At 36.3% G+C, this 12,829-nt stretch overlaps 1 long non-coding RNA gene across 2 annotated transcripts; it reads right to left on the bottom strand.

The window, feature by feature from the left end:
- Window positions 1–9,826: 9,826 nt before the first annotated feature.
- On the bottom strand, window positions 9,827–11,627 carry LOC122032772. Of its 2 annotated transcripts, none has more exons than XR_006126224.1 (5): window positions 11,485–11,627; window positions 10,829–10,944; window positions 10,698–10,763; window positions 10,340–10,616; window positions 9,827–9,876 (listed from the first exon to the last, which is right to left on the bottom strand). It is a non-coding gene; the product is annotated as an uncharacterized LOC122032772 (long non-coding RNA). The 2 variants fall into 2 exon arrangements; XR_006126225.1 differs by having other exon boundaries at window positions 10,340–10,495.
- Window positions 11,628–12,829: the final 1,202 nt, after the last annotated feature.

Genomic DNA, 12,829 nt, shown 5'->3' with positions numbered 1-12,829 from the left:
TTTGTTTGGTTTAAAGCATGCATGAGTATTTTTCAATTTTTCAATTTCAATTTTTAATTTTTCATTCTCTAATTTTAGATTATCGTACATTTATAGAGGACATGCCTTTGCTAATTAAGTTTAATTTTAACTCGTCATTTTCCTTTTCTAATTTAACTAAATCTTTAGTAAGCACTTTAATGAACTGAAAGGACTGCTTGGGAGTTAGAGCACGTACCTTACTTACCTCAATTTCTGATGCTCCCCCTTCATCGCAGCTTTCTTCTTCTGATGATCCTCGCCCTTCAGCTATGCTCATCTCTGAGCTGGTTTCTTCTTCAATTTGATGGTTGGCCATCAGTGCTACTCCTGAGAAGGCTTCGACTTCTGATTCAGAGGTTGATAATTCATCCCATGTAGCCTTCAGACTCTTGCGTTTAGAGGACATTGGTCTTTGAGACTTCTCCATTTGTTTAGGTTCTATAATTCGAGATTCGTGAAGTTCAAATGTAGAAAATAAATTTTCTAGCGTACTTACCTCAAAGTTCTTAGAGATGTAGTATGCATCTACTAAGGACGTCCATTCTGGAGTTCTTGGGAAGGCGTTGAATGCATACCGGATCGAGTTTCGGTTTGTTACCAATTCTCCGAGGTTGTTCAGTTGAGTTATTAGTTCTTTGATTCTTGCTTGGAGTTGCGCTATCTTCTCGCCATTATTCATCCGGAGATTTGTAAGATGAGTCTGGAGAATGTTGTGTCTTGCTAACTTCGCTTTTGAGGTGTCTTCTTGGAGCCCCAGGAATTTTTCCTAGAAGTCTTTGGCGGAGTTGTAGCTTCTGATCCGACTTACCTCCTAGGGTGGCAGAACACTGAGCATATGGAACTCTGCCTTTCTGTTAGCCACAAAATCAGCTTGTTCCTTTTTCATCCAGTTGTATTCTTCCTTGTCTTTAGGGGCTGCAAAATCATATTTCATAACTAAAAGAATATCAAATTCTGTTTTGAAGAATACCTCCATTCGGCGTTTCCATGTAGTGAAGTCTCTGTCGAATTTCGGGGGAGGAATACTTGCACCGACCATCGTCTTGATCTTTGTTGCTTCAGACGGCGTTTAGTCATTATGAGGGTGTTGGGCTCTGATACCACTTGTTGGTGCTGCGGGGCTGGCAAGAGGGGAGGGGTGAATTGCCTGCAATAAGAAAATACCCTCCTCGATCTTTCAACACTAAAATAGCAATAATAAAATAATAACAAATAAAATAAAAGAAACAGAAAATAAGAGACTCAACAATTTGATTTGGTTACAACCTAGATGATTGTTAATCCAAGGCGGTTGAAAAAGCGCACTACGAATCTCCTTCTCTGAAGGCGCAGAAGCCTTTTACACACTTAAAGAGCTCAAGAGTTGCCAGGAAATTGAATACAGAGTTGAATTATTAATTCTTAGCTTCAGGGGCCTTATATAGCTCCTGAAAATCCTATCTCGAGTCTTGAGGGCACCTCTAAAGGGGTTGAGGGTGCCTCCAAGGGGATGAGTGGATAAAACTTTATCCGCTCGTCAACGACCAAGTTGGTTAGGTCGAGGGCGCCCTCAAAGGCATTGAGGGCCCCTCCAAGGCTGTTGAATTGAGGGCGCCTTCAATGGAATTGAGGGCGCCTTCAGTGAGCTGAAGTCGGAGGCACCTCCAACGACTGTTGAGGGCGCCTCCAGCTATTTTTCCAGCAGTTCTTCATCTCCTTTTCAACTTCCGAAGTTCTGTTTGATTGGGTGATTGCGGCCAGCTGAAATAGGGCTCACCCAAACCCAATTTCCAGCCTTCTCTGTAACACCCACTAAGCTTTTAAGAATAAATATGAGAATGATGAATTTGCCTTAGAAAAATAATAAGAAGTGAGTTGAAGTAAAAAGAAATAAAATGAAATAAAAAGAAGTGATGGTCAAGGATTGAACCTTGAACCTCTTATATTACAATTCATAGAATTAATTAGTAGAAACCAATTGGGATAGAGAGAAGATATTGATAGCAAAGGAGGGAAACTCATGATAAAGGTGAGAATAAAAGATAGCCAAAAGAAAACAAGAAAAGAGCAAGAGAAAGACAACTTGCCTTCCTCCCTGTCTCTCCCTCTTCCTCTTTGATGTTGCCGAAATCTTAAAGAGGAGTTAAGGGGATTCATTCCCCCTTATTTTACCATGAATGGTGAGAATAAATGGAAAATAAAATAAATAAAATAAAAATAGAAAAAAAAGGCTAAGGGAGAAGGAAAGCAAAAATCAAGTTTGCTACCTCTTCCCCCTTAACATAAAAGGGAGCAAGAAAAGAGAAAATTATTTTTCTCTCATTTACTCTCACTCATCCTCTCCCTCACCGAAACCACAGTCCCCTCTCCTCCACCTTCAGCCCCAAAGCCAAATTTTTCCCTAAGAAAAGCCTAAGATACAAGGAGGACTTAGCAAAGGAATCAAGGGAAAGGAACTAGAAGAAGAGGCTACTTCTTCTTCACCATACCTTAGATCCACAAGTGAAAAAGGATGTAAGCTTCCCCTCACCTGTGGTACAAGGCTTTTATGTGTTTTTTGGATTTTATGAAGATCTTAAAACCTAGAAACAAGTTTGAGAAAATTCGGCTAAGAAGAGCTTTCAAAAAAAAAAATCTAGTGATGTTTAACTAGTCTTCACTACATGATAGATTTTCTATGCCATGGAAAAGGGTTCTTCTTCATGTTTTTATACCTATATGATGCTTGATCAGAGAAGTACTTAACCCTAGAATTTCGGCCAAAAATATTTTTAAGAGGCTAGGGAAATTTATTGTTTTACCCAACTAGTACAAGGTTCTCCCTATGAAATATTAAGGATCATGTATTAGTTTTCTTGCTTAGAAGATATTTGAACTAAAAGAAAACCCACTCATATGTCTCGGCCAAGAAAGGGTTTAGGGTTAGGAAGACCCTTAAATTTAAATAAACATGCTCATGTGATAGAATACAAATATCTTAAAAGAGTTGTATGTTTGAATATTGCTAGAACTTCATGAACTCTTCCTTAGGGTTTTCGGTCATGATGAGATGGATAGCTTAGAAAAGCTTAAACAAAACTTTAATATGCTCAAGACCTCTGTGATGTTTAGATATGAAAGTTGTCTAATGCCCTCATGCTTAATTAGGGTGTAGAAAATTTTGTTATATGACATATGACATGTATGATCACAAGAGTCCAAGTTTGTTCATGAACCAAATTTATATATATGCTTCTTAGTAAATTTTACCATGAAATTTACTTAGGTTTTTCATGCTCTAGGCCACTTAAAAACCTAGCTAAAGAATGGTAGGTTTCGGCCATGAGAAAAAAATAAAAGAAAAAGAGAAAAAGAAACCTAGAAAGCCTAAGACACAATTCATATGTATGCTCATTATGCTTGTCTTTACACATGCTATGAAACTTGTATGACTTCATATGTTTTATGTTACTTGAAGCAAGTTTAAACACTGATGATTTTCTGCCAAGTAGGATTTAAATGACCTAGAGGCCCTAGAATTTAAACCAAAGGTGTTAAAATGCTTCTTATGAAAATATGATAACCTATTGATTGTGTCACATGATTGTATGATTTTTCCATGACCTAAATGGACCATTGTAAGTCTCAGCCATGAAGGTTTAGATGCCCTAGAAACCCTAGGACTTAAATTAAATATGCTCATGTCACCCTACATGAAATATGATAAGTAGAAAGCCAAGGTTCAATTACTATATGTTGTTTTATGACCTAAAATGATGCTAGGGTTTGTTTCGGCCATAACTATTGGATGATGCCTTGTATGAATTTATACATAATGTTAGTCCAAGTTCACATGCTTGTATGCTTGTTTGTAGCCCTAATGAGAACTTGTTAAATTTCGGCCATGACATATGTTAAGGGCTTAAAGAACTTAGGAACTAATTCAAATGTGTCAAATGTGTTTACCTTGTTCCTTGGTAAAAATGTTATAAATATGATTTAAAGTTGTCCATGCTTCTATGTCATATGGAACCTTGTTTCACACCTTAAGGTTTCAGCCATATGAAATTAGGGACTTGAGGAACTTAGAAACTAAGTTAATCATGTTTATAATGCTTCCTATGAAAATGTTATGATGATAATTTAGGTGCCACATGCTTGGATGTTGTGTTTAACCTAAATTGAGCTTTAAAGGGTTTCGGCCACAAGGGTTTAGGAAGCTTAAAACCAAGATAAACATGATACCATGTTTCCTATGATAGGATAATCACAAGATACACCCTTATGCTTAATATGTATGCTTGTGATTTATGACTTATGATATGATATGCATGCTTTTATGATATGATATGCTTTGTGCTTAAATTATGCATGCTTATGTTATGATATGTGGTTAAATTATGCATGCTTGATGCTATGTTTAGTGCTTAAAATATGCATGCTTTCATGATATGATATGTGGTTAAATCATGCATGCTTGATGATATGCTTTATGCTTAAGATATGCATGTTTTTATGATCTATGCCTAAGTGATGCATATTGATATGACATGATGTATGCCTAAGTGATGCATACCTTTATGATATGATGTATGCCTAAGTGATGCATACCTTTATGACATGATGTATGCCTAAGTGATGCATACCTTTATGACATGATGTATGCCTAAGTGATGCATACCTTTATGATATGATGTATGCCTAAGTGATGCATACTTTTATGACATGATGTATGCCTAAGTGATGCATACTTTTATGATATGATGTGTGCCTAAGTGATGCATGCTTTTATGATACATGATATGTATGACATGTATTTTACTTTATATGTGAGTGGCTTGTACCAAGGGTGGGCTCCATAAGCGCCCCGGGGACTAAGGACCTCGTTAGGGATGGGCTCCTAAGTGCCCCTAGGACTAAGGGCCTAGTATGTTGCCTCGTAGGGTTCAAGACTTGCTACCTTGGACCTACAAGGTTGCGTGCAATATGTAAGTGGTACATAGCCGGTATCCCCCTTATGTTGAGATTATTTTCAAGTATATATGTAAAAGAAAATGGTTTAAAAGATCATGAGACATACACATGTTTTTTGGATACATGTTTTCCAAAATCATATTGCATACACCTTATGATTATGCTATGTTTCATGTTATGCTCTTGATTATGATATGCCATGATAAGGTATGATTACGTTATGTTCATGCTATACCTTATAGACATGTTTCGGCCATTGATTTGTTGATGCTTGATATATAGATTTCGGACATGGATATGATGATGCCTTGATGTACATGTTTCGGCCATAGTATGATGCTTTGATATACATGTTTCGGCCATGCTTTGATATACCATGATACTTGTTGTTATGCCATGTCTAGCTATGTTTTATGCAATGCACTATGTATATGTTTCGGCCATGGTGATGCTTGATATGCTATGACTAGTTGTGATTCTATTATGATGCATGATATGCTTGAATAGAATGCTATGTTATGCCATGATTAGTTTAGATTATGACTTGTTGATGCATTCTTGATTATGTGCTGATTGTTGGTTTTAGTGAGTAGGAAAGGAACTTACTGAGCCATGAGTGCTCATAGCTTACTTTTCTTGTACCACAGATAAAGGAAAAAGCTGGATGAGTTAGAGGAGCAGCAGGAGGGGCAACGAAGATGTGTGTGGCAGTGGCTAGGCAACCAAATAAATAAGAACCTGCTTAAAGTTTCTTTAAAGAACTATGCATTGGTATTTTATGACTTGTGATACCTAAACATGTGTGGCTTGACATTATGGTTCCACTGGATTTGATGTTATGATTTTTGATGCCATGTGATAGTATAGTTCAAAAGAAATTTAAAAGAAAAGTTTTATTAAAACTATGAAAATTATTTTAAGTCTTCCGCTGTTTTAAAAAGAAAAATTTATACGTAGAGTATCGTAGCCCCGTCCCTTAGGGTTAGCAGGGAGGGCGGGCGTTACATTCTCCTCGAGCAGGCTTCCACCCCGGCTTCTCATCCCTCGAACGTCGCGCACGTTCTTCTCGTCCACCGGTGTACTCTTCCATAGCTCCTTCGTCCTTCGAACGCACCGTGGTCGTCGGCTCCCTTCCCGTGCCGTACTTCTCGCTAGCTGCGTCTTCTGCTCGACTTCCTGCGCTCCTAAGCTCTTGCACACTTAGACACAGAGATCAAAACCAAATATGACTTAACCTAACTTGGTTGATCACATTAAAATAACCACGGGGACCAACACTCCATTTTCGATCATAAGTCTTTCCACTTCACTATCTATTTTTCAGCTCTATACAATATTTTTTAGCTCTGATATATCTTATAACGCACAAGCCCTAGCTGCTTTCTTACCAATCTTTGCTTTTATAATTTGTAGAAAACTTTCCAAACATCAATTCCTACATTTGATAACTAATGATAATTTGTTTCATTTTATATTGTAATTCCCGACCGTGATCCTAATATATATTAGAAGGATTTATATTATAACATACAAAGTCGACGCCTTCTACAATGCCTACAGCCACTTGGATAATTAGCTGCTATATGTTGTAGCAGCTACTTCGACGGTTAGCAACTATATGTTGTAGTAGTTAAATGTTCAAGTAGTTGCTACACGTCTAAGTCATTTTATTTTAAGTTGTAATTCCCTCTATTCCTAATATATACTGTTTATACATGATTCTAAATGATCTATTTAATTAATATAAGGAAAAATATATGTTGTCTTTATTAGATATCCTGGGTGTTAAATTATTAATTAATATAGTTGTTACAACGTCATATCAGCTACTTGTAATGTTAACTGCTACAACACTGTAGCAGCTACTTCGATGAGTAGCTGCTACAACGCTGTAATAGCTAAATCGACAGATAGCTGCTACAACATTGTAATAGCTAAATTGACGGATAGCTGCTACAATATTGTACCAGCTAATTTTCACAGTTATTTGTTATAACGTTGTAGCTACTTCCATAGCTAGCTGATACAATATGTTGTAGTAGCTACTTTGACACTCCAAACAACCTTGTCTTACCTTTTTATGTTATATAATTTGTAGGAAACTTACCAATGTATAGTTACCCCATTGATAGATGATACACGTTGTAACAGTTACAACTTGTAGCAACTATTCGACAATAGCTGCTACATAATGTAGCAACTACCTAACAATAGCTGCTTCACATTATACCAACTACCCTACATTAGTTGCTACACGTTGTAGCAGTTAGCTGACACTAATTAATATATGATGACTCATCAATTAATATTAATAGAGATCTACCTACTCCGCAAATTCCTCATCACTTTCATAGAATGACTACTCATACTTGTTATAAACCATGGTCCGTGAACACAGGAAGAATTCAACTTTGGTAGAAGGGCAACTATGGACGCATGATACTTCTATTCCCGGATTTTACAGCAGCCTTATTTTCCTATAAAATGATGGTGTCACAGAGGGATGCTTCTCATTATCGCTTCCACATCATCGCTCTTTTATGAGCCTTCTCACTTTCTCTATCATTTTTCCTTTTATAACACTTTTACGAGCAGCGTAACTATGACACCATCTTCCCTACACCACCTTTATTATTTCTTTTATGGCATCCATTGTCTTTGTCCAAAATATGATATTGTGTCTTCCTCCTAAAATGGAATTGATAAGGCGATTATGTTGTCTTCCATGGTGTATTGTAAGCCTTCATATGGTTGTACGCAGCCAATTTGGGGTTCATAAAGGAATATCTTTGTCTGAAATCTGGTTGTGTGTCTTCCATGTTCTCTTCTTCCATCTTCCAGACTATGTGCTTCAATGAATTTCAAGAAGCCTCTTCTTTTGATTTGATTGCCCAAACTTCTTCTACCACCATGCGAGGTAAATGAAAAAGATAAGAAGGGAGATCAACTAGTCGATTAGCATATTCTTGGAATGTCATGGTGGCATCTGTAAGGGTCAATTAAATGCCAATTTTCACACATCTACACCTACAATACAATAAGACAAGAAGTTCTCTGGCTCACCATTAAATTCTATCAAAGAAATACATTAGATCATAGTGATAATCTTGATGATACATTAAAATATTAGTTTTCAACCGGTAGCAGATAATTGTCCAACTATCTAGTACATGTTGTAGCCGCTACGACTTATGCGTTGTATCGTTGTAGTATAAACCTATTAGAGCAATCTGTGTGATCCTAGGTTTTGATATTTGGACAAAAGTTTAAGTTAGGATTATTATTGTATTTGATTATACGCTGTGAGTATGCAGGATGCATGTACAACAAAGGCAAAGTCCAAGTGTGATCTTGGCAAAGGCAAAGTCCAAGTGGGATCTTGGCAAAGGTGAAAGTCTAAGTGGAGTCTTGGCGGTATAAGTTCAAGTATGTAGTCTTGGCAATGTAAGTCCAAGTGTGACTTGGCAAGGTTGAAGTCCTAGAGGTGAGGAGCCTCTTAGCATAGAAGACCCGACAACAAGGACAAAGCTGAAGGAATCTCTTGAAGGCAAGGCGTGAAGGATGGGGAGACATTTACGGGATGTAAGGTAGATGGAGGAGGCTAGAAGACAAGGTCGAGGTTGTGCAGGCAAGGACAAGTGCATGAGAGATTGTACTCAGGGTAAAATCCTAGGTTTAGGGTTTTACCAATCGACTAACAACTGAACCATTTGATTGGGTTAAGGCACAGAATATTTCTATGCCCGACAGCTGTAAAAACTAGTTAACTAGGGTTGTAGCAGTCAAATCATTATTGTAGTAGTTACTATAGTAGTGACTGATATTTTTATCAATCGACTGGTATCGAGTTGTTGGCATATAACGGTAGAATTCCACAAAGGACAGTCGACTGGTAGGCGGGATTTTCCAACCCGTGGCCTATATAACTAAGACTTTAAAGTTTGGTTTGAGTTGACAAAATAGACTTGGTTAAAGTCTATTAGAAGTCTCCTAAGTGCTCCAAGCTCTTCTTATGAGCTAAGGGAATTTGGATCAAGGTTGTGGTGAGGTTTCTCTACTGAGAAGGAGGTTTGAATTAACCGTGGTTTTCTAGAGAGTCATCCACCGATGGATCGGGATCGTCTACCTTACGGATAAGTCATGGAGTAGGAGTAAGTTATCTCCAAACCATGTTATATAAACATGTTAGGTTTGTGTGTTTTCTTCTTGTTCATTGCACTACAACAAAAATTTTAAAAGACAACGGTTAAAAACCGTTGTCATAGGCCCTTTAAACCCGTTGTAACTGACACTGTTGTTAAATGTGCGATAAAAGACAACGGTTTAAAACCGTTGTCTTTGACCACATTAGACAACAGTCATGCAACGGATTTAAAGTGTTGTCTTTTAATACCAAAGACAACAATTCTGCAACAGTATAAAACCGTTGTAATTGCCAGTTTTGTAAAAATTTGATCACAGATATGCTTTTGACAACAAATACACTGTTGTCTTTCTTCAAAATTTAGTTTAAAATCATTGTCTTTGAATACTTTTCACAACGGTTAAAAAATCGTTGTCTATGTTGATTAGAAAATGCATCGCGAATAGATAAAACATTATAATTCTTTTGCACACAAACTGGTACAACATATATACATTCACAAAAACTGTTTTCAACATATATACATTCAGTTGTCTTTTATACATCTTGTCTCAATCAAAAACTGGTACAACATATATGTACATTCACTTAAATTTATAAACTTCTACAATTACTACAAGCTATCCAAACATGACCACAAGTAGTTTATCAGACCATAACCACAAAAGATAAGACCATAAAATTAAGTTTATCAAACCACAACAATCTTCACGTACTGGTCCGTTTTCTGCATACAGAATTTCATAGACTTAGCTTGCAAACCCAGCTTTCTCCCTTTTCTGAAAATAAAATATAGTTAAAGCCATAGAAAAAAGTATAAACATGCATGTATAAACTGATAATCATTGCAAACTGATAATTGAAACGAATAAATCTAATAAACCACTACAAACTAAATTGATAATTGAAACAAACAAGCTCCAAAAGTAGAAAACTTATCAACATGTATAAATAATTATAAACTTCTTGCAGCTTTGCATCTTTTGTACAGTAGAAACCAAATTGTGAAGTACGTACATAAATCTGGACCTTCTGAAATGTTTAAGTAAAAGAATGGCCAAATAAGCACGAGAAACGTTGCCACTTCACATTTTCATGAGTAGCCAAGCAAGTGAGCATGAAAAAAGTTGATGAATATATAAACTTGACATTATATCTTAAACCATGTATTATGTGGAAACAGCTAGATCGAATAGCTAACAGCAGCAACAGAAAGAAGGAATCATAGAGGAAGTCATGTACCTTATGTCTCAACATTACAGCAGCAACACTCTAGTAAGATCTCAAAGCTTGAGGATGTGCAGTTTGCATAAAAACCACAAAGAAGTATACTGAGCAACTACCTTTTTCATCAGTATTTAAGTCGCATGCACCCTTTCTGAACATTGCTTTAAGTTTCTGTATGCGTTCAACATTTGAAGAATTTTTTTCAATCAATATATAAGAATTGGCAACCACTGTTATAGCCTTGCATATAGCAAAATGAATAAAGCTCAATGGAGTGAATAGCTTCATGTAGCTGAAACCAAAAAATTGGGACAAGCATAGCTTAATGGAGATGATGTAAGAATTGGCAACAAGTTAATTCCAATAAACTGACCAGTCCTGCCCCAACATGATCACGAATGAAAGTTGCATCGATGTATCGCTCTTCCTCTATAGCTCTCTGTGGCAACAAGAGTGCTTAGAATATAAATTAAATACAATAAGTGTATAAGACAAGTTTCATACATTCATAATAGTCAATGCTGCTCCAACAATATCCTTTTTGTAGCACCAGTTATGGCCAACTTCAGCTTTGCAGCTTCTCCATAATCCTCTCTTAAAATAGCCTCATTCAATTGTGACTGAAATAAGGCCATCACATAGCATGAAACTATCAGCAAAACTAAAGCCACAGTAGTATGAACAAAATTGTACACTAGAACATAATAAACTTGACTCTAACAAGAGGAAATCAAGTTTGGTATATTTAGTTAAGCTTCAACTTCTAATTTAGTGGTGTTGTTTGTGCTACTCTCTTTGGGCATAACAAGCCAGAGTGACCATGGTCCAAAACTTTGAACAAGACTGATTTTACCAGCTAGTTGATGGCCTATACCATGTGAATCATTTTCATATAACCTTTACAAACCTATAATAAGATCTGAACTAACATTGGCATAAACCAAATTGTGCTAACTATACCAATTTTATGGATCAGTATAACTGTTAGAACCAGCTGATATCATTTCAACTCGTCACAAGTGAAAATATTCGTGACCTATACCATATGTTGCTTTTGTTTTTAAAAATCGTTGTTTTAAAAATGCACATGAATACTCATTTTCATTAGATTAGGAGTCTCCAATACGGAAGCTGAAAAATGCACATATGAAAATATTCACCCTTGTTTTATCTCGTATAACAAACAGTAGAGTAGTCTTACGAGGACAAAACCGTCTCAGCATCACCTGTCATGAGGTAAACGAAAGCAACTAAGCAAAACTCAAATTAAAAGTATATGTAAAAAAGTTATTGTAAGACTCAATTTGTTCAGGGGAATATAGTTTGGTTGAAGCAGCAATTCACCAGCTCCTACTCTGCAAGCAAGTACATACTGAATTCAAGAGTAAAGCCAACAAGTAGGAAATTAATGGGTAATTATGAAGAATATTTTACCATTTTTTACTAGCTATTAGCTAGGCCACAATCACTACAGCTGTTCTGGTTATGGAACTTGTTGGCCGATGCCTTCATGTATTCGTCAGTTAAGTTTATATCAGAGTTCATAAATTTGAACCATAATGATGAAAAAGATGCACTTAAGGAGGAGACTTAATTTTTTTGAGACTTACTCAAGTGGGGATTTGAAAACAAAGAAGCATGCACCAATTGCCAAGTAACACAGCAAGGGAACAAGCCCCTTTAAGTAATGTGAAGTTCCATCCTGTAAAAGTACCATTAGTTGAGTCTTGCAGGAAGAATTTTGGTTGAATCCTAGCATTTCAAAATAACTGAAAAACAACAACAGAAGTTAGTGTAACTAACAAGCATACCCCAATGAGTTACCTGTAACGTGAATGCTATTACTAGTATTGCCATGATCAATGAGCCAGTTTCTAATAGATTAAGATCAAGATCCATCTTGATTCCCGTTATCCAAGCCACCATAACACATAATGGAACCTTAAAAGGGCAAATTAGTACATTGTAAGCTATTCTTTAACATATACACAACATTTCATTTCAAAGCTACATCAAATTAAATCCTTACAACAAACATGGAGATCTGGGTTGCTGAACCAAGGGAAACACCAAGAGTAATATCCTGTGTGAGTTCAACAAGAAAAAATAATTATCACCATGAGAACAATCGTGTTTGACATTTGTTTTCCTTTATTCTTTGATTTGGGTGGATAAGCTAATTCATACGAGCAATACAAATGTAAGTAATAGAAATGCATTTAGCAGCATCACAAATATGGAAACAATTTGATATGAAATATTATGTTTTAAGAAATTTATACTGACATATTTGCCTTGTGTTGCTCAACAAGTTATGCACCTTCATGCATCAATATCAGAAACAGTATGATCTCACACATAATGCCCAAATGTTCTTGTGAGTCCAGCTATGTGTATCTATTATGAGAAAATATACAAAGACCAAGTCATTTAAAGTTTAGTGTTCCAAAAGAAATAAACACGTCGAGTTAGTATAATTTAACCGTTAGCAAGCTCATGATAACA

Source organism: Zingiber officinale, chromosome 11A (genome assembly GCF_018446385.1).
Source record: "Zingiber officinale cultivar Zhangliang chromosome 11A, Zo_v1.1, whole genome shotgun sequence".
Lineage (NCBI taxonomy): Eukaryota > Viridiplantae > Streptophyta > Magnoliopsida > Zingiberales > Zingiberaceae > Zingiber > Zingiber officinale.
This window is presented reverse-complemented; position numbering and strand designations above follow the sequence as displayed.